Source organism: Heliconius melpomene, chromosome 15, assembly GCF_056956725.1.
Source record: "Heliconius melpomene rosina isolate 202511_hmr_F chromosome 15, ASM5695672v1, whole genome shotgun sequence".
Lineage (NCBI taxonomy): Eukaryota > Metazoa > Arthropoda > Insecta > Lepidoptera > Nymphalidae > Heliconius > Heliconius melpomene.
The window spans coordinates 7,096,423-7,122,173 of NC_140403.1; the positions used below are offsets into that span (position 1 = coordinate 7,096,423).

At 32.1% G+C, this 25,751-nt stretch overlaps 1 long non-coding RNA gene across 1 annotated transcript in view; it reads right to left on the reverse strand.

Annotated features, from left to right (window-relative positions):
- Window positions 1-22,465, reverse strand: part of LOC146531543 (uncharacterized) — a 51,593-nt gene extending 29,128 nt beyond the window's left edge. Inside the window, exons 1-2 of the long non-coding RNA XR_014878775.1 lie at window positions 22,355-22,465; window positions 4,311-4,401 (exon numbers count right to left, since the gene is read on the reverse strand). This is a non-coding gene — a long non-coding RNA (uncharacterized LOC146531543). The remainder of the gene's footprint in view (window positions 1-4,310; window positions 4,402-22,354) is intronic.
- Between the last annotated feature and the right edge of the window lie 3,286 nt (window positions 22,466-25,751).

Below are 25,751 nucleotides of genomic sequence, written 5' to 3' on the forward strand. Positions count from 1 at the left end.
TTGACTTCTGACTCTGGTGTCAAAAATTGATGCAGATGGAAGTACAAATAGGTATTATTTACTATTTAAGAAGTGTACAAAGAGAAACTATAAATAAGAAATGCTGGTTTAAATTCTCCTAAGCAATGTAGAGTAGGGGAGAGCGGGGCCAAAAGTTCCGATTTTTGATTAACCTCAAATATTGTTACGAATACTCCCCTACATTGTTAGGACTTGCTTTATAAAACCATTCCTCGAATGAGGAAGAGATTTGAATACACAATCATCATTTTTCAAATAAATACTCATCCATAGTGGAGAAAAAAATAATAGAAAAAAATCATCGAGATTTTTTATTTAAATAGTAGTCTCTCTTGGATTCTAATCATTTCTCATTATACGTATGTTAAAAGGCAGTATCGATATATATTTTTTAATTATAATGAACTAGCTAGATGGACTCCTACTAGTGAATGTGGATAGTGCTGGATGTTCTAGATACTTCCACACTATAACGTGATCTATTTAAATAGAATGATTAATAAAAAAAAACTGTTTCACGCTGATTCACTTAAAACCCGTGTAGCTTAGGTAGAAGGTATATACTAATAACACGAATGTTAATCCAACTTTCTATATTATAGCATTTTTTTATGTGATGGTTAAATAAAATTATCAAATATATATAATACTAAAAAAAATATAACTTCAAATATGGTTTTTAATTATTTCCCCGACGGAGATAGACAAAAACAGCGAACCTTTGGGTTCCATTATTTAATATCTATTATTTATCTAAAAAATAATGTTTTTAAAATTTCTGAAAAGTAAAAGAGAAATTTTATTATTATTTATGAAAGTTCTAGGAAAACTCTACGTATTTTTTTTGCAAATTTTTCTTTATAAAATATTATAGAACATTGTAATAAAAGATTAAGATGTTTATTTATACCAAAGTAAATATTACCACGGCTTTATATTACAACGTCGGTCTGTCTATATAACGACTAAATAAGATTTCCGATGCGAAATTCCGATCTTAAACTTGTTTTGATCTCAGCACGATCCGTTTGTTTGCTCCAAAAATAGAGTCCGTCTCATACAAGAGTTCTGGAGAATGGTTAAGAAACATGGTATTATTTTAGAGGTATAGCTGTACTCGTGTCAATCAATCAATTGCTACTGCTGGAATCGCTTCACTATTCCATGTTCCAATATTTCTGTAATGTCGTAGCGGTGCAGAGAGACGAGGGTGTGACCTAATTACCCACTCGGGGGTTTGAATTATTATTATTTATTAATTAATGAAAATCATTTCCTCACTCTGGCACCAAGGCAAAAGCCCGGCCTTGAGTTCTACCACTCAACATGCAATGCCTCGAAACATTCGGCGGAAAGTGGGGAACGGAGTGTTTTAACACTAATAGTATTAATAATACTAGGTTCCCTCTGCCTATCCTGCTGTATGCGGGATACAGCGTGAAGCTGATTTATTATATAGGTGTTTCCGTTTGTACGTATACGTTTCATGCTTTCTTAGAAATGTTGATATGGTTCTACAAATAGCAAGGGCAATGGAACGATAAATTTGATGTGCATTGACGTTTGCACTGTACATGACTAATATAGCTATGGGTTCGAATCCTATAAAATTGTGGATGTATTATCTATTTTATTTAACTATGACTAAAGAGAAAAGGTAAATCTGAAAATTTATATTTCAATTTTTAATAAATTATCAAAAATTTCACTTATAATTTGTCCATTTTCTTTTATTTGAAATAATGAAATATACATTTTTTTTTAATTTAGTGTTAACGAGTGCATATAAGTATACCTAGTTTGAAAGTAAATTTTACTTATTTTTCAAAGTAATTTTTACTAATTATTGTGTAACTTCTCTACTTTTATACAAGAAAAGATTTTAGCCATTTAAACTATACAGGCGTTATTTGAATTTAAAATGGTTTATAGTGCCAAATTCTAGTGGCGCCAACCTTGGTTGGACTCGCTGTCTCAGGTCATATTTAAGTACTACCTAAGAAATTATTTTGTATAAATAAAAATGTGCAAATATGCATGTTTTCACATGTGCATCTTTTCTTCATTTTAAATATTATTTTATGACAGTTTTGACCTACTTTAGGTCTCATTGTAGCATTTGTAGGAGTAAGTACTGTTAATTATTGATTGCACAGTTGTTATTGTAATTTTGATAATATTCGAGTGGGGATCGAACCCACAACCGTCGCGTTACAGTCACAATCCTTAATTATTTATAAATTTTATAAGTATATGATATTTATAATGAATTAAGGCCTCGGGGGCGCGGTAAAAGCGAAGGACTGTAAAAACGATAAATTGTGAGTTCGATTCCCACTCGAAGAAATGAAATATTTAATATTTTAATTTCTTCGCTCTGCCTTCTAGGAATTTGGCAGAAAGAAGTTTTTAAAACTAGGCTTCCTCTCGCTACTCTGCTACATATAGGATACTGCGAGAAGCTGAAAAAAATATATATTTATGTACGTACAAAAAAATAAAAAATAATAAGAAACTGCTAGTAAAATAAATGTTTCAGAAAAAAAACTAAATAACATTCCTATTTAGGTCTTGTAGGGCACTTAACTTAGTGCAAGTTGCTTGGGAATTTCGAACATTCACAAGTTTTTTCATAAGAAGGTAAGTCGACAAGAACTGAAAGTCGGTAACATACTTTTGTTTTTCTTTTTTAATATGTTAGAAAACTTAGGAACTGGTTTATAACAACTTTTGTATTTTATTAACTATTATTTAATTCGGTAGTGCTTGGAAAAGGAAGTAAAATATAAAGTAAAAAGTACTGAATCAAAACTCTACTAGCGTGGCTTGTTAATATTTTAATGAAATTAATAATCATTATTATCGTTAAAACACTTCTCTATCACTAGAGAACAAAAAATCAAATAAGATTTTACCTTGTTCTTGCCTCATTCTTATAATTCAGGAAAAATATTGAAGATCAAAACAAAACCGTTGTTCTGTTAAAAAATTGTTTAGACAATACAAACCACCGCTAAATTTTCGTATATTTTTCCAAGTACTCCCTTTAAACGGAATCTTTACTCATGCTACGATTTACGACCTGAACGGACTGTTCGCGTTATTCACTGATGCGTCGAGCATCTGCTTCAACAACACATTAATTTAGACAAGAAAGCTTATACTGCTTATTGTCCACGTAAAGCTGACCACGGACGGTGTGGATGACGGTATCTTTATACGATTTTAAAAAAATATCTTTATACGATTATAGAATTGAAATGGATATATTTATAGTAAATTTAGTTATTATTCGTTTTGAATAGTCGGGAAATAACTAATACAACACTAATTTGATTGAGGAAATTTCATTGAGGTAAAGAAAGTTATAGTTATACTTTATGGTTATTAAAAAGAAGTAAGTGGGATTTGAAACCATAATCGTCGAAAACCAGTCAAAAATATTTGAACTGCATCAAAAGAGTGAATTAATTCCACAAAATAATTTAAATGCATATTTGAATTCGTCTTGGTGTAGTGGATAAACGCGATAGTTGTGGGTTCGATTCCTACTCAGATGAATGAACTATTTTAATTTCAATTCTCTCAAAAAATATTATTAAAATTCTAACATTTTGATTCTAGAGCACCCTCAAATATACAAAACACTCAGCCATATCTTCCTCTTTTACTAAAGAAACCTCCACAATACGCTCAACGGGAGTAAACTGGGGCGACCATGATATCTATTCCGTTCCAATCTTATCTCTCAGTTCCGTTCCGTTCCGTTCCGTGCGATTATAAAGTAGACAATACACTTTTGTCAACGGACCGCCTTATTTATGCTATAGGCGATCGTAATCGAATAAATGGTGGTCCTTAGTTTGCACGCAATTAACACTGTTTACCTATAACGGGGATGTGTGGCAGAGATTATTAATATTACTAAGGGCGTTGTGGTCTATAGATTGTAAGCTCGATGATTGATTCTTACTGGGGAAAGTTTTTTATAGCTTCGCTCTGTTGTTTGTACATGGCAAATATTTTGTTTTCTCTAGTGGGGATTGAACTCACGACCAGTAGCTTTTACAGGCACACTTTGTGCCCTGCACCATGACTGGCCTCAATAATAATTAATAAATTTAATATCAAAGATATTTCATGTAAAAAATAACGTCCAAAAAGAACTTTTTCGGTTTTATAATTTCTTAAGTTTTGGCGTGTGTTTAATTTAAATATTTACATACCATACATTATAAGCACATTTTTTATAAATATTATAAAAATTATATTAATTTAATCTCGCTCACCTTTAATGGAATAGAGTATAGTCCAGTCTTGAAAGTAACATACACTTCACTGGTATATAATCGAATCGAATTTGAAATTTATTAACTGTATCTGAAACAAAAACAAAATGAAATTTAGTTAAATAACATAAAACATCGGAAATATATAATGTTTTTCATCTACAAATGATATTCCTTTAAAAAGGTATTAATAAATTAATAAAAATATATATATTTTGAATGTATAAACAATATCGTTCATTTGGTGCAACAATGACGTATCTACATATTTTTAAATATTGCAGGAAATGCGAACTAATTTTATAGGTAGCCTATTGTATATATTGACATATTTAACGTTTTTTTTAAAGTACAATTCATATAAATTTGATATTATATTTTCAAGCACAATATCGAGAGAAATATTTAAATAAACCTACTTTTAAGAAACATCAATATTTAAAAATGAATCTAATTTTAATGAATTGACAGTACCTATAACAGAAACAAGAAAGTCAAATATTCGTAACAAACTTTTCCAATGCCAAATATTATTTACCAACCTAAATCATTATTTTCTTAACAAACAATCATTCAAAGCGAAAATGTTTGACATTGATGAATCATGAATTTCGTAAATTAAATAACAAGATTACAAAATTCTGTATAAGAATTTATAATTACACCACAAATCCACTACATCTTAATCTGGCCGAGCTGGTGGTTGTGTAAAATATTCTCTTTTGGCAGAATTGTTACCTACGTAATGAGAAAATCAATTATTTACGAAAAAGGTGCACGCGGTAATCTCCTGACAACGTTTTGGTACAAGTAAAAATCAAGGCCGTAAAATAGGGAGAGCTTATTATATATATATATATTATATAATGGAAGGAATAAAATTGTTGAAGTCAGTCGTGGTGCCGTGGTATGGCGTGGTGGTAAATGCGACGGTTATGGGTTCGATCCCCACGCGAGGAAGTGAAATATTTGTTTGTTTACGTTTATATTTCCATTTCTTCCCTGTGGTGTCGAGGCAAAGCTGCCACTCAACACGCAATGCCTCTAGAATTCGGCAGAAAGTGGAGAACGGAGTGTTTTTTCAATAGGTTCCCTCTGCCTGCTCTGCTGAGTGTGGGATATAGCCTGAAGCCTTTCAAACAACAAAAAAAAAATCAAAACCAGCTCATACGTTTAAGAATTACGATACACAATTACAAAAACACGTAAACCTACATCCTCTATTTTTATAGATCACTAGCGGCCCGCTCGCGGTTACACCCGCGTGAACTACGTTATTATTAATTTCTGTCTCCATGACTACGTCCTAGTGACGTCTATGCTAAATTTGAGACTCCATTTATAGTAACGAAGTTTCATACAAATTCTCGACCCCAAAAACAACCCCTTAGAAGTCGAATATTGCAAATTCCCGTCTTAGCGAGCACCTACGTCCTATAAGTAACTCCTATGCAAAATTTGAGATTCCTAGCACATGTAGTTTCTGAGATTTCGTGATGAGTGAGTGACCTTTCGATTTTATATATATAGATAAGACACACGAAAACTGGAAATACTATACTTACTGCATTTGTTTTTTTTTTAATTTTATTTTATAAGGACGTGTGAAATAAAAGTCTTAATTTTTTTATTTTATTCAGAAAGCTTTATTTAGCATTTATAGATATAGACATCTATAGTGCCGTAAGGGCACAAGTGTGTGACTGTAAATGCGACTGGTTGTGGGTTCGATCCCCACTCGAGGAAATGAAATGATTATTTAAATTTTATATTTTCAATACTTCGCTCTGGTGTCGAGGCAAAGTGCGGCGTTGAATTTCGCCACTCAACCTCTATACCTCCAGAAATCGGCGGAAAAAGTGGGAACGGAGTATCTTAGCACTGGGTTCCCTCTGCCTACCTAGGAAATGAAAATGACTTATTATTCCTAGTGAAAATCGAACCAACAGCCGTCGCGTTTACAATCGACGTTGTTTGTTATTCACATCAACAATTTCGTCATGTTATTCCCATTTTATCGAGATCATAACATTTTATATCTCACTTACGTCATTTTATATGATAAGCTAAAGAATTACTAAATAAAATAACTCATTTCTTATCAAAATTATAATTTGTCTAATAATAAACTACTATTTCATTTTGATCGTATTATATTCATGAAGTCACTCCATAAGCAAAAACCGTTTTCGTTTTTACTACATCCCGTTATCTCCAGTTCGACCCAACCTGGGGGATTTACCTCAGACAATTTCGTATTTTCCCTTAATTGTTCAGTTTTTTGGTAAACAAAACTAACTTTCAAATAATATTCATTATCATGCGACCACTTTTCGAACATTAATTTACCCCCCACAGGCGTAGTTTCGTATTGATCTGGTAGTGTATAATATTTAAAACCTACGGCTGACAGTACAGAGTTCAAATTCGCGTCATGTCCATGCAATAAGGTGAATTTCGGAGAACCTTTCATGAATACATTTTTTATATAACCAATTATTGGTTTCGCAATTTCTTTGGCAGCGGCCGTTAAATTGAATCGTGAATTCTGATTTTCTTTCGTGATTTTAGTTAATAATTTCCAATTTTCATCTGTTTTTATTTTACCCCAAGCTACGTCTTCTGGTGGCATACCTTCGTAGTAACTCATTAGAAATGAATCAACTATTGTATTTCCTTGTTGTAAAGGCCCAATTAAATCTGGTTCTTCCCCGACTTCGTATACAATTTTATCTCTTACATCAAAACTGCATATGCCATCATTCTTGCACGCTGGAGAATTTTCAAGGTCTAATATTTTCTCCAATAAATCATAAGACTCTTTAAGTTCTAATTTATCTAAAGCCGCCTCCATTTCTTTTATTACAATATCTTTTAATATAAGTGAATCGTTACGTATAATAGGATTGAAAATAGGATCCATTTTGTCAGAATTTATCGAATAAACTGTTACATTGCACATTGGAAACGCACCTTTTACGAACGCCTTTGCTGATTCTCTGGTCCTTTGTATAGTATTGGAGTAAACGAAAATAGAGTCGTTTTGGCAATCTTCAGAAAACAAGGTTTCCTTTTGAAGCCACCGTGAAATATATTTACCCAAATCTTCTTCTAATTTAGCTCCCTTGTCAGTTAAAACTCCAGCTTCTTTCCACTCAGGCCAGGGATTGGAAGAGAACTGCTCCAAATTCTTAGTCAAAGGAGTCCTTATGTTGTGACGGCTCAGAACAACCACTTGTTCCAATTTATAACCACTTATAACCACAAGGAGATTTAATAATAGAAAAATATATAACATTTCACGATTTTGCATTGTGCTTAATAGTAATAAAAGTTTATTATAGTAGAATTTTTATTATGAAAGATTGATAAATTTTGACCTGCTATCATATGGTTTGCAAAATGCGTCTGAGCCAAGGCCAGGACGGCCACTGCTAACTGGTTTATTGAGAGATTTTCATGTTATGTATGAATATATAGTAAGTAAATCTGACTGGCATATATAAATGTTGCCAATATATTTGAAAATTTACAATAAGCGATGTTGCTATATAAAATATATTATTTTTATTTATAATTTTATATTATCTATAAGAGTATATTTAAAATAATTTGTACATTAATAGTTTATTTTCTCATTCAATATATTAATAGATATTTTTTACATTAAAGATGCTATTTTATTATTGCCTGATGTCCTCATACCGAAGAAAACTAAAAATGTTTAGCATTACAAGCTATGCTTCAATTTTCAGTTGTGAATGTTTTATTCTCAAAATATGACTTTATAAAGATCTTTTGGTTCTTACCTTCTAACTTGAAAAATAAACGACAGATCATTTAAGTATACCTAAGTCTATATTAATTAGAATGGCAAAGATTAGCAGCACGTTTTTTTTCAGTCACGTTTTTCTCGCATTGGAGAGTAAGTAGACGAACTAGTGTCAAGACACTCTTTTGCTCCTTTTCCGCCCAATTTTGGAGACATTGCGTTTTGAGTGGCGTAACTCAACCACGCTTCATTTACCAGGTTTTTAAAAAATAATTTTTCCGTCTGGGGATTGAACTGATAACCGCGTTTACACTCACACGATGTGCTACTGCGCCACGACGACCTCAGCATGAATCTGTTATATCCTGGAATGACAGACGCCTCACAATCAGTCTGACATTATAGAACGGCACCACAATGGTGCGTTGAATATACAAAAAAAAGAACATGCTGTTTCCCGGGTAGCTTAGTAACAAACGGATCATAGTGTCAAAACATTAAGTTCTTTATTTTCCCGAATTCGTTAGTGGAGCTGAACGCCGCGACTATTTTAACAGTTAGAGAAACTGAAAAAAATTTAACTGCATTCCATCCCAGTTGATATTGAACCAATAACTAACATTTATTTATTAAATTTATATTTTAAATAAACAGATAAGCAAGCCAAAAATAAAAAAATATTGATAGTTCTCAAATAAAATGTTTTACGCTTATCCGAAAGGGTATCGAACTCACGACCCTCAACGACTTATTAAGATTTTTCTTAGGTAAGTATACTTATAATAAAGTATAATTTACTAGCGGCCCACTCGCGGCTTTACTACCTTTTAATTTTTTTTTGGGGAATACTGGGATAAAAAGTAGCCTATATGTTGCTCCATAACCCCGTCTATGTTCCAGTCTGAATATATTAAATTGGTTCACCAACCGGAGATTCTGGGAAAGAATCCGGAGAAAGAGAAAGTCATACAGATAAAACTTTTAAAATCGTTTGTTGGTGTTTAAATGAAAATGCATGTGTGCACTTGAAAAAATACACACACAGACACTCAGTTACTGCAATTTTGTTTATATGAATAGATAACGGATGTTTAATACATTTATTTACTTGTGCACACAATAGCTGTAGTATTAATTCATGCTAATAAATAATTATATATATAATCAGCTTCACGCTGTATCCCGCACACAGTAGGGTAGGCAGAGAGAACGTAGTGTTAAGACACTCCGTTCCCCTCTGCTGAACTCTGGAGGCATTGCGTGTTGAGTGGTAGAACTCAATGCCGGGCTTTGCCTAGACACCAGAGCGATGAAATGGAAATATAAATTTTAAATAAATATTTAATCTCCTCGAGTGGGAATCGAACCCACAACCAGGCGGTTTTATAGTCACACTTTGGGCTCCTGCGCTTCGACTGCCCTCATCTATATAAATATAAAAGTAAATTAAATTTCAAATGCACAATATATAGGGGTGCCACATCATTAACATTGCTTAATATAATCATTTTTTAATTAATAATTTTAATCTTGGAAATATAAACTTAGAGCTGTAATATTTTAAATTTCTAAGTAAAAAAGGGAAAATACTTTTTTAAAATAAGGTAAAACAATTTGAATATCTCTACAATTTTATATCAAATTCACTAATAATGACATTCATAAATAGGTTTTGCAATATGAGCGAGTGGGGGCTAGGGGCGGCTCTAGCTCGTGTAGCGCTCTCGTGCAATGAAACCTTGGTGCACCCTAGGCCTGAATTCTGATAATCCTTTTTTTATTGGATAGAAAACACTTCAAGGGTAGTTTGATGAGAGTTTGGTTAGGTTCTGATTATGGAATCCGGCGGAATTCGGGTTTTTTGTAAAAATTATAATTATTTTACCAATATGAATTTATTGTCACAACTAATAATAAGAAATAAACAGTTAAAAATTAGCTTTCTAAGTATTTTTATGGTGTAAAACAAGCCCTTTCACTTGCTATCCATATCAGGTGGGCTGTACAAAAAAAATTATAATATTGATTATATGTAATTTTATTATCATAAGAATTAAAGTTGCAATCCAAATTTCAGCTCATTCGAACACTAGCAAGTAGTTCAATTTAGCTTACAATATTTCACATACTTTTTACTGACTAACACAGCAACTTAATAGTATATATGTATCCCATCAAAAACATAAATGTAAAAAGAAAGCCAAGTTTCGTAATAAAACGTATGCTTTCAGCGATAAAAGAAGTGAGATGTAAATGTATGCCAAGTTCAATGGTCAGTCCTGAAATTTATTTTTAACAATATAAAATATTTTATAACAACTGAAAATGCCCATTCTTCTTACAACTTGGAGACTTTATTTATGTGTAATATCTGACTTGGCTAGTTTTCATATGAATTTACAATAGAATCTTAATAGAATAGAATAGAATTTGAATACATTCATTAATATCGATGTAAATTAATTTAAAACTAGCCAAGTCAGATATTACACATAAATGAAGTCTCCAAGTTGTAAGAAGAATGGGCATTTTCAATTGTTATAAAATATTTTATATTGTTAAAAATAAATTTCAGGACTGACCATTGAACTTGGCATACATTTACATCTCACTTCTTTTATCGCTGAAAGCATACGTTTTATTACGAAACTTGGCTTTCTTTTTACATTTATGTTTTTGATGGGATATCATTACTTTTTGTACAGAAATTATAAGTAGGAAGGTTTATAATGTTATCAAAATCAAAATATTCTTTATTCAATTTGGCCATTACAAGTACTTTTCCTATAGGAAGCTACTATAGCACGAAACTCAAGAGTTGCTCTTTTTAAAACATAGTTTAGAGTAAGCGCTTCATAGGACATTTCTCTTCGCCGAATAAACCAAGTAGGACACCATTGTGATAATACACTTCTATCTTAATATTGTACAAATCTACTGCAGCCTTTATTTCGGAAGTAGCTCCGTACGTAGTTAAGCAAAGCATGTCTTCTTTAGAAGAGTAAGGATTCCCGTTTCGAGCGCTAGTGTAGATACTTAAATCATTCCAGTTACGACATACGTACTCTACTATAGTCTCGCGCAATTTATTAGTTTGTTGTATATCAAAACGCTCAAACAAAGAATATGCAAAAGCATGGAAGAGACAGCTCCCATCGGGAGGCATTGGAACAATTCGGTGTAAGGTTCTTGTTTCACCCACAAGCAATTCTATTGAACGACTCATTGTTCAACATGTCTTGGAATGTCTTTATATTTATAAACAATAAGTTTATTAAGTGCTGACGGTACCAATCTGAATTGATATGATCCCAAGGTTAACTTCGTTCTCTGCCGTTTTCACAAGTGTTCCTAACCTAACCAGTAAAATCATGAAACCCAGGCCAAAAAAACCATTAAAATATGAGCGCCTTCGTACAATAAAATGTATCTAATATAATTAGGTATTTACTTTTTTTATTATAGTCAATAATATTATGTTTTATTACTCTTAAGATGATATTTAATTATATATGAATTTAGATTATATTTATCTATGAATCTCGACTATAGTTTTTATTTTGTTGATTAAATGACAGTTGTCAGATTATAAAGTAATTAATGTATGCTGCGTTTAGAAATCTGATAAATTTATTATTATTTTTTTCTAATTTTATTATTTTGTTGGAATAACTCAACACGCAATGCCTCCAGAGTTCGAAGGAAAGAGGGGAACTGAGTGTCTTAACACTAGGTTCCCTCTGTCTACCCCGCTATGTGTGGGATACACCGTAAAGCGGATTTATTTATTGGAACGAAGTTCCTTACGGCAGGCTTGGAAGGGATAGGGATTTCGCTGCGTGAACGAACTGAAAAAAATGTGATAGTAAAACCGTAAGAAAAATGCGTGGAATAAAACCGTTAAATGAGACGTGCGCAGGCGCGACAGTCGCATACACAGACGAGTAATGTATAATACCTTTCTCTTTCTCCCTCTTTCTTTTTTTAGTTGATAATTTGAATTACGATGTTTTTTTTATTTTAAGTAATTTATTATTTCCTAAAATACTGAATTTTCTAAATACTTTCTTGTACTTAAATAAAAACAAATCAGCAAAATTTAAGAGAAAAATCAAGAAAACCTACATAAAATTGAGCACGACTTTTTTTGCAATTTGTGTCGATTCTAAATTAGCCGAAGGACTCGTCGTTCGTCGAACTTCGTTCCTAACTGGTGTCCCACGACACCACATTTTGGTTTTTTTTATTATTTTGTTTAAGTAATTTTTAATTTTCTCTTTTTTTCTCTTATTTTTTTATTAACAATTACTTAAATTTTTACTGTTAATAATTACTTTATAATTACTTCTGTTAAGATAGCTGGTAGGCTGACAATGTTTCAAAATAAAAATCAAATCAGCTTCACTCTGTATCCCGCACACAGAAGAGTAGACAGAGAGCCTAGTGTTAAAACACTCAGTAACTAGTAACCAGTAACCAGTCAGGTTTTACAGTCACACTTTATGCCCCTGTGCCACGACTGACCTTACAGATAGTATATTATTATTAAATTTTATATATATTTCTATCAATATAATTACTTTTTAAAAGCTTTTATTTATATTTATTTTTTAGTGTATTTTTTTCTGTTTTAGGATTCTGTACCTCGAAAGCAATAAAACAGAACCCTTATAGGACTTAGTACTTAAATATTGTAATAATAATTTGTTATTTGTTATCATTGTGCCGATAGTGGTTTCGGTTAACGGTTTAATAGCGAAAAGCCTCGACCAACACCTTAAGAGGCTATCGCTTAGCTGTTGGATCAAGAACCGGATACAGAAGGAAGTATTACTTGAGACGGCACGTATTGTGCGGCGGTTCCTCTCTCTGGAGCCCTAGCCACCGATGGCTTGGACCCTTGTCCCGCCCTCGGAAGAGTGGTTTTTTTATATTTTTAAATGTATCTTTTTTATAATAATTTATATTTAAAAATGTAAAAGTGATTCACTAATTTAATAAAAGTTCTTCAGGTATTTAATATCAAATACGTTAATCGACTATGCAAATGCTCTTAGTATAATAAGTACTAAAATGTTTAAATTATCTATATATATAAAAGGACTTGTCCTCACTGACTGAGGTAAGACGCACGCACAGCCTTAACCGCTGATGGTAGAAACGTTAAATTTGGACAAAAGTTTACTTTCGTAATCTGGACATCCACTAAGAAGGGATTTCGAAAAATTTTAACCTTAAAGAGATGAAATAGCGGTTCAAAGTTTTTATGGAAAAAAATTTAAATCGGCACCGATTTTTATAAAATTTGAAATTTAGATTTTTAAAGGTATTTAATTGAACACGTGTTTCATCGTTTTCTAGAATTCTCCCCTCTTATTATTCCCCCCCTAGAGAGAACCTTTAGGGGTGCAAATATTCATAAATATTCATAAAATTTGAAATTCAGACTCTTAAACGTATATAATTAAACATATGTTGTATGGTTTTCTAGAAATAACCCCCTAAGGGTGCAAATAAGGGGTTGAAAGTTTATATAGAAAAATTTTTAAAACGCCACCGATTATTATAAAATTTGAAATTTAGACTTAAAAATATTTCATTGAACACATGTTTTATGGGTTATTAGAATTCACCCTTAAATAGGCAAGCGAAGCTGCGCGCGTCCGCTAGTAATAAATAATAATGAAGGATGTTAATCCATTTATTATATTTTTATATTTTTACGTGAAGCCCTTGAAGTCCACATGATGACAGGCTTTCTCAGGACATAAATTAGAGTCATTTTCAGCTACAAATGGAGACATATCTTATCTTAAAATATACTTGAAAGCATCGTGTTGTTTGAGATGGTTTACGTAAGTAATAGTGAAGTTAGTCTACAAAACAAATAAAATATTTACTAACGTGTGACATAAATAAAAGCAAATATATATAAATAATGCATTGCTCTTATTTTGTTGGCAGGCGCTATGCCTAAAAATCAGTTATAATTAACTTTGATTGCTATGCTTTCATTACAGGTGCTATAAGTAAATGTTCCTAATTGAATCTATTTATTGAAAAATTATAAGAAAATATTTAAAAAAATACTAGTTTCGGATTTTTCCCTTGACATACACCCAATTACTTAACCGGATGCTAAATTTCACCATTCTAGATCATCTGGAACTTGGTTAACATTAAGGTCTATAGGTCAGTCACCCCCCTAAAAATTTACGATTTTTGGACGTCATTATCTAAATAACTGTTTGAGCTGTGTTTATGAAATTTTATGCACGTATACAGGTAGGGGGTCTAAATATTTGAGCCAAATATGACAGCTTTAGGTGGAATAGTTTTTGAGTTACGAATAGGTAAAAAGTGGCTTCAAATGGTTCGTGTAAAATAACACACGGTGCTGCTCGCCAGTTCTGAAACCCAGAAACTTGGCACGCGCTCCGCGCGTTTTAAATACTAGCGGACGCGCGCAGCTTCGCTTGCGTAATTAGGGGTGAATTCTAATAAACCACGAAACATGTGTTCAATTCACGTGCCCCTTATGTGCCCCTTATTTGCACCCTTAGGGGAAGAATTCTAGAAAACCATGAAACATGTGTTCATTTAAATACTTTTAAGAGTCTGAATTCCAAATTTTATAAAAATTGGTGCCGATTTTAAAAAAAATCTATACAAACTTTCAACCCCTTATTTGCACCCTTAGGGGGAGAATTCGAGAAAACGATGAAACATGTGTTCAATTAAATACTTTTAAAAATCTAAATTTCAAATTTTATAAAAATCGGTGCCGATTTAATTTTTTTTCCATACAAACTTTGAACCCCTATTTCACTCCTTTAGGGTAAAAATTTTTCAAAATCCCTTCTTAGTGGATATTCAGATTACGAAAGTAAACATCTGTCCAAATTTCACGTTTCTACGCACAGCGGTTACGGCTGTGCCTGCGTCTTACCTCAGTCAGTGAGGACAAGTCCTTTTAAGAAGAATGGAGAAATATCTACATATTCCTCGTACCAAAAATAAAAAGTGCATTCTTCTCCAAACACCTATACACTCGTACAACGGCTTACGTAGTGACGTGAACAAGCTTTTAGTTATCGTCTGTCCATTAGCGCGGCCCGCTTAGTTTATCCAATACATATTCGTGTTTCAAAGTGGTTGTTTATCATTGCACCCGCTATCTGTTTTGTACATTCAGTTAAACAATATTCAATTGTTTCATTTAATATTGAAAATAAATATTATATTATATAAATAATAATTAAGGTTAATCGTAACACAGGGCACGCGCTACTATAGCGCGTGATTGTAAAGGGATAGGTTATGGGTTCGATTTCCAATCGTGGAAATGAAATATTTAATATTTTAATTTCTTCGCTCTGATAGCATTCCACATGCAATGCCTCCGGAATTCTCGGGAAATCTCCGAAAAAAGGAGAATGGAGAGTCGTAACACTTCTCTTTACTTTCAATTATGCAATAAGTGAACAAACATGTATCAACCTCCAAGTTCTGTTACCTATTTAAAAGATCCGTGAGCAAAAAATAATATACTAAAAATTCAAAAAAAATTTTTTTTGGTGGTGTAAGCAAAATAAAAGATCCTTTAAAACTTCTCTGTGTAGGAAGTTTCACGTGAACCTTACAAGAATAATAATAATATATCTCATATTAAAATTTGCATGTCATGATGACGAGCTATTACCAGAACATTCTACTTGATGTATAGAAAACTAAATTTACTCGATTCCGTTGAAAAGCTCATATTACGAAAGTCAAACATGTCTGTTGTTAATGTTTCTTAGCATAATGTATACTTGTTTCTAGCAACCAATAAATCACTAGGATTTAGGAATTCTTCTCAATTTACATTTTAAAGTGAATGATCGAGTGCTTATTCACTACGTCGTCTTCCTGTATATTGCCTTGAAAATAAGGAGTATTATTTATCTTCTTCTTCTTCTTCCTCCTGGTATTAATCCTGGCTATTGCCAGGGTTTGCCAAGGAGTATTATTTATGTAGTAACATTTTTAGCTTGCTTGCCTACCTTAGGCAGAGAGAACTTGGGAACCTAGAATTAAGATACTCCGTCCCCATCCCATTAAGACAAGAAGTTCAACACTTTCAGCCGAATTTTGGAAGCTGTGCGTGTTGAGTGTTGGAACTCAGTGTCTCGTTACCATGAAAATGTTAAATATTACATTTCCCCGAGTGGGTATCGAACCCACGACTTGACGGGTTTACAGATGTGACTTGTGCCTCTGCACCACCACTGACCTCAAAAATATGTTCTCCATTTGTTTAAATTATCTATTGACGAAAAAAATTAAATGATTTTAATACCATTTGATTGTAATGTGGTTTAAATTTTAATAAATCCAAGGCTTCTACTAAGTCACTAGTAAATAATATAATATAAATAAATAATTAAGAAATTAATAATTAATGAAAAAATATTTTTTTAATTTTTAACATCACCAAAAACATATTACGAGCGTAATAGAAAAAAATCACCGGTTATGATTATCAGAAAGATTTCCAAATCATTAACCTTTGATGTCGGTCGTATTCGATGAGTGATGCCCATGACAGGACAAAACGTTTTTACCGTATACAACCGTATATTTTCATATTTATTTAAGCAAACATAAAAAAGGCCGATTGATTTCTAACAGTTTAATGGCCAATATTCAGCTTTTAATGTAAATAGGTTTTTATTCAACTTCACCCTGCATATACCAGGGTTGTGAGAAAGAGCCTAGTGTTAAGACCTTCTGTTCCCCATTTTCTGTAGAATTCTAGAGGCATTGCGTGTTGACTAGCGGAACTCAACGCCGCGCTTTGCCATCGCACCAGAACTAATATACCATTTCTTTAAGTGGGTACCGAATCCTCAACCTATCGTGCTTACAGTTTGTGCCCTGCGCCACGAATACCCACTTGCCATGAATAGCACAAAATAGGCGGTCGTAGAAAAAAATAGTAATAATTGCGATTAGAAGAAATAATATAGGAATAGTGCGGATAGGAGCAATAGTGTTTTCCGCATTTTCCGCCGAATTCTAGAGTCATTGTGTGTTAAGTGGTGGAACTCAATACGACGAGAAATGAAGATATTAAATAATCCAATTCCTCAAGTGAGGATCGAACCCACATTTTGTCATGTATGTATATAAAATTTGTCTGTCATAGCACCTCCTAAATGCAATTCTAACTGAATATGTTAATGTTCTACACAAAGTACTCTAATATTTAAGTAACTGACTGTACAAGCTAGATCCTGTAAATTAACCTCAAACGTCGCGATTTTATTAACTGTATTTTAATTGCAAATCTACCCGCCAGTATTTAAATGAACGACACTTGTATGAGCTTTCCGAGTCATATTTGTGTCAATTAGATTTAAATTGTAGTATTTTAGTAAGTGGAATCTCTTTAAATAAATTAAACTTAATTTTAACAAATTTTGTGCTATTATAAACTGATAGATGTATATACCTTTATATGAATAGTTCTTTTTTTAGGGTTTCGTACTTCACAATGAAAAAACGAAATCCTTAAAGGATCAATTTATTGGCCATCTGTCTGTCAAGACCATTTTTCTGGAGATCCGTAGAGGTATCGAGCTGAAATTAATATTAAACATTAGCCCCCCCCCCCCCCCCTTTTGCCACAAACACCAAGACTCTGTCTATGTCATGTATAATTAAATAATTTTAATTAAAAGTACATATTTTATACCAAAAATACAGTAAAGCAATAACAATTGCTTACATACAAATACCATATAAATAACATTTAATTTCTTTTCGACGATGACCGCCGACTCCACGCGCTCGCGGTAATATAATTCACATTTTTAATCTCCATGAATATTTACAAAAGTTTCACAAACAACAGTAATAATAACTTGTTTTACAAACAGGAACACCAAAACGAAATGTAGTTCGTAAATATTTATAAAGGCGACATACATATATTTCACGGTATATTCTAAAAAACCCGTATGGAAGTTAGGATAGGCCATTTTTCTAAGCATGACTGCCGTGGAAGTGAAATTGAAAAAATATATTCACTTAGAGGGACCCCTTGTGAATAGAATCACTCTATAGATCAGCTTCAAAGGTACGCCATCTAGTCGACAAATGAGGCAGGAGTAAGGGGACGATCCAGATTTTATTATGAGATTTCGGCTCTTTTTTTCAACGACAAACAATTGTATGTGTATATATAGTTATTTAAATATTAATATAATAGCTTTCATTTTTTTAGCTTCACGCTGTATAGTAGGCTGAGATAGATTAGTGTTAAAATACTCCGCTCTACCAGTACGCCGCTTTACCAGTACCCATTCATTCCCTATAAAAACAATCACGCAGATGAAAATAAATCTTCGCTTTCAGCTTTTTTTTGATAAGATTTTCTTAGATATTGTAAAACGTCTCTTAAATTTGTAGGAAGCTAAGAATACTTCCATGTACACCAATCAGGGTAGTCACGTTGCATTCCAAGCACGTCCAAGTGGATACACTTCCACTCTTGACCTGGTAACCTCCTTCGATTGCTCAGAGGATGTCAGGTATACATTCAATACGAAGAGAAGAAAAATCCTTTAATATTGTTTACCCCACAATCTTATAATATCTCAATGCTATATATGTGTAATAATACTAAATCTGGGAAGTAAATTAAACAGGAAATAATAAATTCTCGTTTAATTATTTGTTCACGATATGAATGGGTGTTTGTTTTGAAGGCGCAGGGGCACAATGATTGTAAACGCGACTGGTTGTGGGCGCGATTCCCACTTGAGGAATTTAAATATTTATGTAAATTTATATTTATATTTAGTAAAGGCTAAAATGTTAACAAATGTTTTACACACAATTCTACCTTTACCGCCATATTACATGATCTTTCTATTTTTTCTTAAACTCACGATGTATCTTGCTTATTTTCTCTCTCTCTTTCTCTCGGTTAGGCAGGGGTAATTTCGTGTTATGCCAGTCTACCTCCACCTGTCACCCAATTTTCGAGACATTGCGCATTGGGTGAGGGATCTCAACGCCGTGCTTTGTCTTGTCACCAGTGCGAAGAAATGAAAATATGTAATTTATTACCCAAAGTGAGCATCGAATCCAAATCGATCCATCCAAAAAATCTTAATGTCACGTTAAAATTGAAATTTAATAAATATTTACTTAAATTCAAGGTTTGTAACACCGCCTTGTTCTGATTCAATTGCAAACCAAATTAACCTCGTGTGCCAATAAATAGCTATCTCATAGATAAACGCGAATCCCGATATCCCGATAACCAAAACAGAGTGTGTTAACACTAGGCTCCCAGGTTCCCTCTGCCTACCCTGTTAAGTGTGGGATACAGCGTTAAACAAAAAAAAATGATTTATACTTTATTTAATTGAAGTTTACTAAATATTTACTGAAATTCAAGGTTTGTAGCACCGCCTTGTCCTGAACCGATCGCAAGCCAAATTAACCTCGTGTGCCAATAAATAGCTCTCCAATAGATAAACCTATATCTAATGGAAACATAAGTAAATTCTTGGCTTTTGGATTCATTATTAATAAATGCATTATCCACTATTACGTCCGTATTATTATTTATTAACGATTTTGTAGTAATAAATAATGAATCTGTTTTATGTATTCTATATTAATTTACTAGTTTTGCTATTAAATATTATATACTATACTAGCGGTCCACTAGCGGCTTCGCCTGCGTGAACTACGTTATTATTAATTTCTGTCTCCATGAGTACTTACGTCCTATAAGTGACGACCATGCAAAATTTGATACATTTGTAGTAACGAAGTTTCATACAAACTTTCGACCCCAAAAACCCCTTAAAACAACCCCTTAGAAGTCGAATATTGCAAATTCCCGTCTTAGCGAGCACCTACGTCCTATAAGTAACTTATATGCAAAATTTGAGATTCCTAGCACATGTAGTTTCTGAGATTTCGTGATGAGTAAGTGACCTTTCGATTTTATATATTTAGATGAATACAGGATTATAAGTCTCTATCTTTAAGTAGTATGCGGAATGAAACGAATCTTTGTATAGTAAAATAATATAAGAGTTCATTCGCGCTAATCTCAGGAACTAATGGATTAAATTGAAATATTTTTTGTATTGTATATAACATTTTAATTGTTTCTATTTAATCTACTGTACCTGCGGTCATAGCTAGCTCAGATGTCATGCGGGCTATTTGAATTGAATGCAGACTTCTAAAAGATTTTAAAGCAGTTTTAATCTTTTAAGGACTACATTTACGTATAAATATTACATATTTAAAATTTCAATTGAAGAGATTTCCTAGAGTTGGAATCGAACCCATAACAAATTTATATTACTTTATAGCTTTAATCTATTTCCTATTATATTATACAAATACAACTTGTTAGCAAAACCGCGATATCAAATTTCTTAATCATATCACATTTAGTTCTAAGTCGCTGTTTGTTATCAGCGGTAATCGAACTAGTGACCACTGCGGTAACCAGTAAGCCAGTTTACAGCTGAACTAACATTTTAATTTAATGACATATAATTATACATAAAGTAAATAATGTAATTATATTTTGAGTGAACGTACGTGACAACGATGCCTGCGGCCATATTGGATGTGCTGCTACGAACACGTTATTATATTAATAGTGAAAATTGATTTTCACTTTAGGCGTAACTTTGTGGTAAAATTATATTTGAACTTTTATAATATATCTATCAATAGTTTGATTATTTTTAATGGCTGTCTTGGTATAGTGACATGGCGTGTGTAAACGCGACGGTTGTGGGTTTGATTCCCAAGGGGGAAACGTTATTTTTGTTTAATCAGTCTGGAACCAAGAAAAAGCGAGGCGTAGAGTTCCACCTCTCATCACTACTTGTCTCAAAAATTTGGCAGAAAATGGGAAACGGAAAAGTGCAGTGCAGTTATAGGTATATAGTTTTCTTTTATGAAATTACATACTTATACTAGTAGATTAGTAGCGACCCAAACGCAACTTCGCCCGCTTAAACTTACTGTTATATCCAAACTATACAAAATATTTATAAAAATTGTAGCCCATGTCTTATTCTGATGTATAGGCCATATTATTTCAAAGTTTCACCTAAATCCATTCAGCAGTTTTGGCGTTAAAGTGCAACAGACATCCTCATAAAATTTCACATTTACAATATTGGTAGGATGAAAGAAAACGTCAAATAGGGTTCAAACCACTATGACCATATCTAATCTTAAGTTAGTTTTGGGTTTGAGCCAAACCCGGATTAGAAATTGTCCCCAGCCCTTTGTCCAACTTGTACCGTCTCGGCTTTAACTTTCGCTTTCTGATATATAATTTACATTATTACTGTTGTATGGTAATCCTTCTAAATTTGATAAATTATATTGTATTACTTAAATAAATTTATTTGGATTGCGGGTTTGATTCCCACCCACTTGATAAAGCCTTAAAATAATATAAAAAAATAAATTACTTCTTTTTCTTTTTTAATCACAATCCGAATATATGTACATATTTATGTACTCGTATATTGTAAAAGTAAAATTTTACAGCAAACAATGTAGTTGGGAACAAAAAAGAAGTTTTAGACACGTGAGTGAAAGACTGAATAAATATTCGTTGTTTTCAAAAGGGATGTTTTGCCTATCTTTTTATATGCAAATTTATTTTTAACATTTACAAATAAATCGCATTTATTTGAGAGCTTTTTTGTTGTTTTAAAAGTGATCAGTGATATTTTGTGTGCCATTTTAATATATTTTATTTATAAAAATGTATAATATACCCTAAAATGGGAATAGTTAATTGGTTTATGAATTGTGAATACATTTTGTACAATTTTATCCTGAAATATTATTAAAAAAATGTCTCTGTCCTTATATATCAAAATTCCTACTGCTACTTTAAAAAAAGTAAACAGTATTGCATGAAAAGCGCCGTAATATAATTATACTACGTAATAAATGTTTAACTGAAATAAGCACGATTTAACTTTAAATAAATGAAGCGATCGTCAAATGTGCAACAAGTAAAATCTACGTGAACTCTAGCCGCTGTAATGGCGGTAATTATTTTATTAATATAACATTTATTATTAAAAATATATATCTTATACTTAAGTTATTAAAAAAATACAATATAATATAAATTGATGAAATATTTCAATTAAAATTAGAGAAAAAAAAAAATGAAAAATATTTTTTTTACAATAACAAAAATTAGAAAAATACGTACCTTAAAAATCCTTATTAATAATTAAATAAATAATTAAAAACTAAACGGCATAGAACAACACAGAATGGGAACGGTCACAGCACACGCGCGTCCGTATCGCGCGGAGGCGGCGGTAGCACTGCCCGCCCGCCCTGCCTCCCCTACCTGTTACAGGTAAAGTAGCTCATATTGACGGACAAATTGATTCTTTCATTAGCTTTGCGTTTGACAATTGTCATTTTTTTTAAATATATTTTTATTGTATAGGGTAATGGGTTTTTGCTAGGATTTAGAGCTTTAAGCTCTGGTTGGGCGGAATTGCCGTAACTAGTGTTATTTGTTAGGTAAATAGTTTTAAAATCTAATTTATTAAATGATATTAAACTAAATTATGTAAATTTATGTTTTTTTTATTCTGATATCCTTTTACAAAAAATAGAAGCTTTTATATAGAATATTTTGTTTATATACATATTTTAAATAGAATAAATAAAAAACTCTTTTTCAATTTACAATCAAAATTCATTGTAGAGTCAGCGGAGTAAGTAGAGAGTACTATGTGCCCCTAAGTTCGACATTGGGCGAAAAATTAGAGAACATAATATCATATTAAACATAATATAATAAAATCTTTTAAGAGTTCAATATCAACAAACAGCAAAAAAAAACAATTTTCCTAAAGGTAAAGAATTCACTTTTGCCAACGGCATTTTTAAAAAGGCTCACATACTCAAAACGAAGCCGAAAAAATAGGAACGGAAAAACAGACGCGCTCGAGGCCCACGTTTATGAATTTTGTGAACAAAAATGAATGTAGTGTCACCCGAATACTTTGAACATTTGTTGGTCACAGTGTGGTTGTTAAAGCTTTCTTAGCTTCATTAACTAAGATGATTTTAATGATACTCATATTTTTGCTTAATTTTATTATTTTAGGAATTTTAGAGAACTTGATCATAGAGGCAGAGGGAACCTAGTGTTAAGACAGCCCATTCCTCATTTTCCGCCGAATTTTTCGAGGAATTCATTCCCTCGAGTTGACATCGAACCCATAACTATCGCCGTACAGTCACACGCTTGTGCCTCCAAGAAATCTGATAAAAAAAACGAAATAAAAGTTGAAATTATTTATCTAATTGTTACTTTAATCAAAATTTTTTGTTCATATTAGACGAATATTTATTAAAATAATAATAATCATTATTATTTAACATATTTTTAGATAAATTAAGTAAAATTTAAGCTTATAATTATAGAATAATATGTAATTTTTATTTCCTTAAATATTATAGCAATAGCTGCATCTATGTAAACTAGATTGTGTTAAATAAAAAAATAAAAAAATCTACGTCAGCATTTAACATTTAGTTAGTGTTATATATATTCACACATGTTATTTGACATGTACATGTTTGTACCATGAATAAGTAACATGTTATTTCGTACGTTATATACGCGTTGAATACTAAAATATTCTTTTACACTCATTTATCTCTAAGGGTAGCTAAAAGTTTATAAATATAGGCGGAAATGAAATGAGGTTTTTCTCAGTTCATATAGTATCCTACTACAGAGAGAACCTAGACTATACTTCGCTCTCTACTTTCCGCTGAATCCTATGGGCATTGTGTGTTGACTGGCGGTTATCAACGCCGCGTTTTGCCTCGACACCAGAGTGAAAAAATGAGAATAAATACATTTCTCGCGTTAACAGTCACACGCCTGCCACGATTTCTAATAAAATAAATAAGCTTTTTTGAACTTTTCAAATAAAAAAAAGGTAAGACCAATACACGTTCATACAAAATTATACAATCTCATCGGCATAATAGATATAGCTAAATTACTTTTGTAGAAGTATTACTAAGTGAAGAGAAAAAGCGGGCCTCTCAAATTGCAGATAATATTTCTCCTGGTGGCATCTGGTCATAGCAAATGAAACATTTTGAATATACCTTAACTTGAGAAACTAAGCTTGGGTTCCTTTCTTTTTAAAATTGCATGAGAAGCTTAGGTTAAGTTAGAGTTCGATAACTTAGGTTTGAGGCCGTAATGGCGCAGTGGCACAAGCGTGTGACTGTTAAGGAGACGATTGCGGGTTCGATTCTCACTTGGGAAAAGGAATTATTATTTAATAATATTAAATAATTAAACTTAGGTTATATTTACATGGCAGATGGTGGAAGAGAAGAAGAGAATGTGGAGAAAGGTTTTTTAGCTTCTCGCTGTCTACCCACAGGCAGCTGTAGGAGGATAGGCAACTTAGTTGCCAGAACAATTAATTTAAAAAAAAACATAAATAATAATTTATTTACCTGAGTGGGAATCGAACTCACAATCACGATGCACTACGCCATGACGGCCTCAATAAATATTTATTTTATTACATATATTTTTATAACTTACGAATACAGATAAACTGTACTGAAATATATTATTATATATTAAATAAATAACGATATATTGAAAAGCGTTGCCGAGATATCGGGTTGCCTTTCATTTTTTATTCATTGTTTGGAGCAAATATACCTCCTTCAAAATTAATTAAATTTTAAATTGCTCTCTCCAGAATTACTATGAAATTCAAATATACTTTCATTATTTCTATACATATAGCGAAAGTATATGCTAATAAACCATATTAAGCAATATTTAGTTAATCCAATATTACACTATATTTAATTTTCACGCTTTTCTCATATTATTGTGGTGTAGGCAGAGATAACCTCTGGGAAGCCAAGATATTTATTAAGAATTTTTGTTATTTTACATATACATATAATGTATGTAAACCACAATTAAAAGGAGTGTTCTATGATTCGGTTTCCAGGTTTCCCCTGCGTACCCTGCTATGTGCGGGATACAGGGAAAAAGCTGAAAAAAAAATGTAAAAAATGCTATTAAAAACTTATTTTTTGAGTTTTTAATGGGTATTTTCATGGACATGCATTGCACATGCACGCTTGCACGATAAAGTATTACATATATTGGGGAATTATATTAATATATACTTATTTTATAGAAAATCAACAAACAAAAAACCCATTAAAACAAAATCAATTCATTATAAACATGATAAATGGGTCCAAAAATGTAAAAAAGATCAAATTGCCGGCAACTCTCACGCGAGCTTAAAATAATTCACAGAATTTCGGATAAAATTGGTGGTAGGTATTTAATATTCGCCAAATTTGTATTCAACTGGTAGAGTTTAAGCTACTATATATAAAATTGTATGAATTTGTCCACCATTAGCTGGTCTTTTATGAACAGAAAAAGATAATTCAATGGATTCGTTGTCAGTGGGTTCGATTTCTCGTTGGGTACCAAAATACAATCAATGTTCTCTATTTCCAACAGGAAATGTTCAAAATTGATTATACTCATCAGAGTATAATGGAAACAAATAGATAGATAG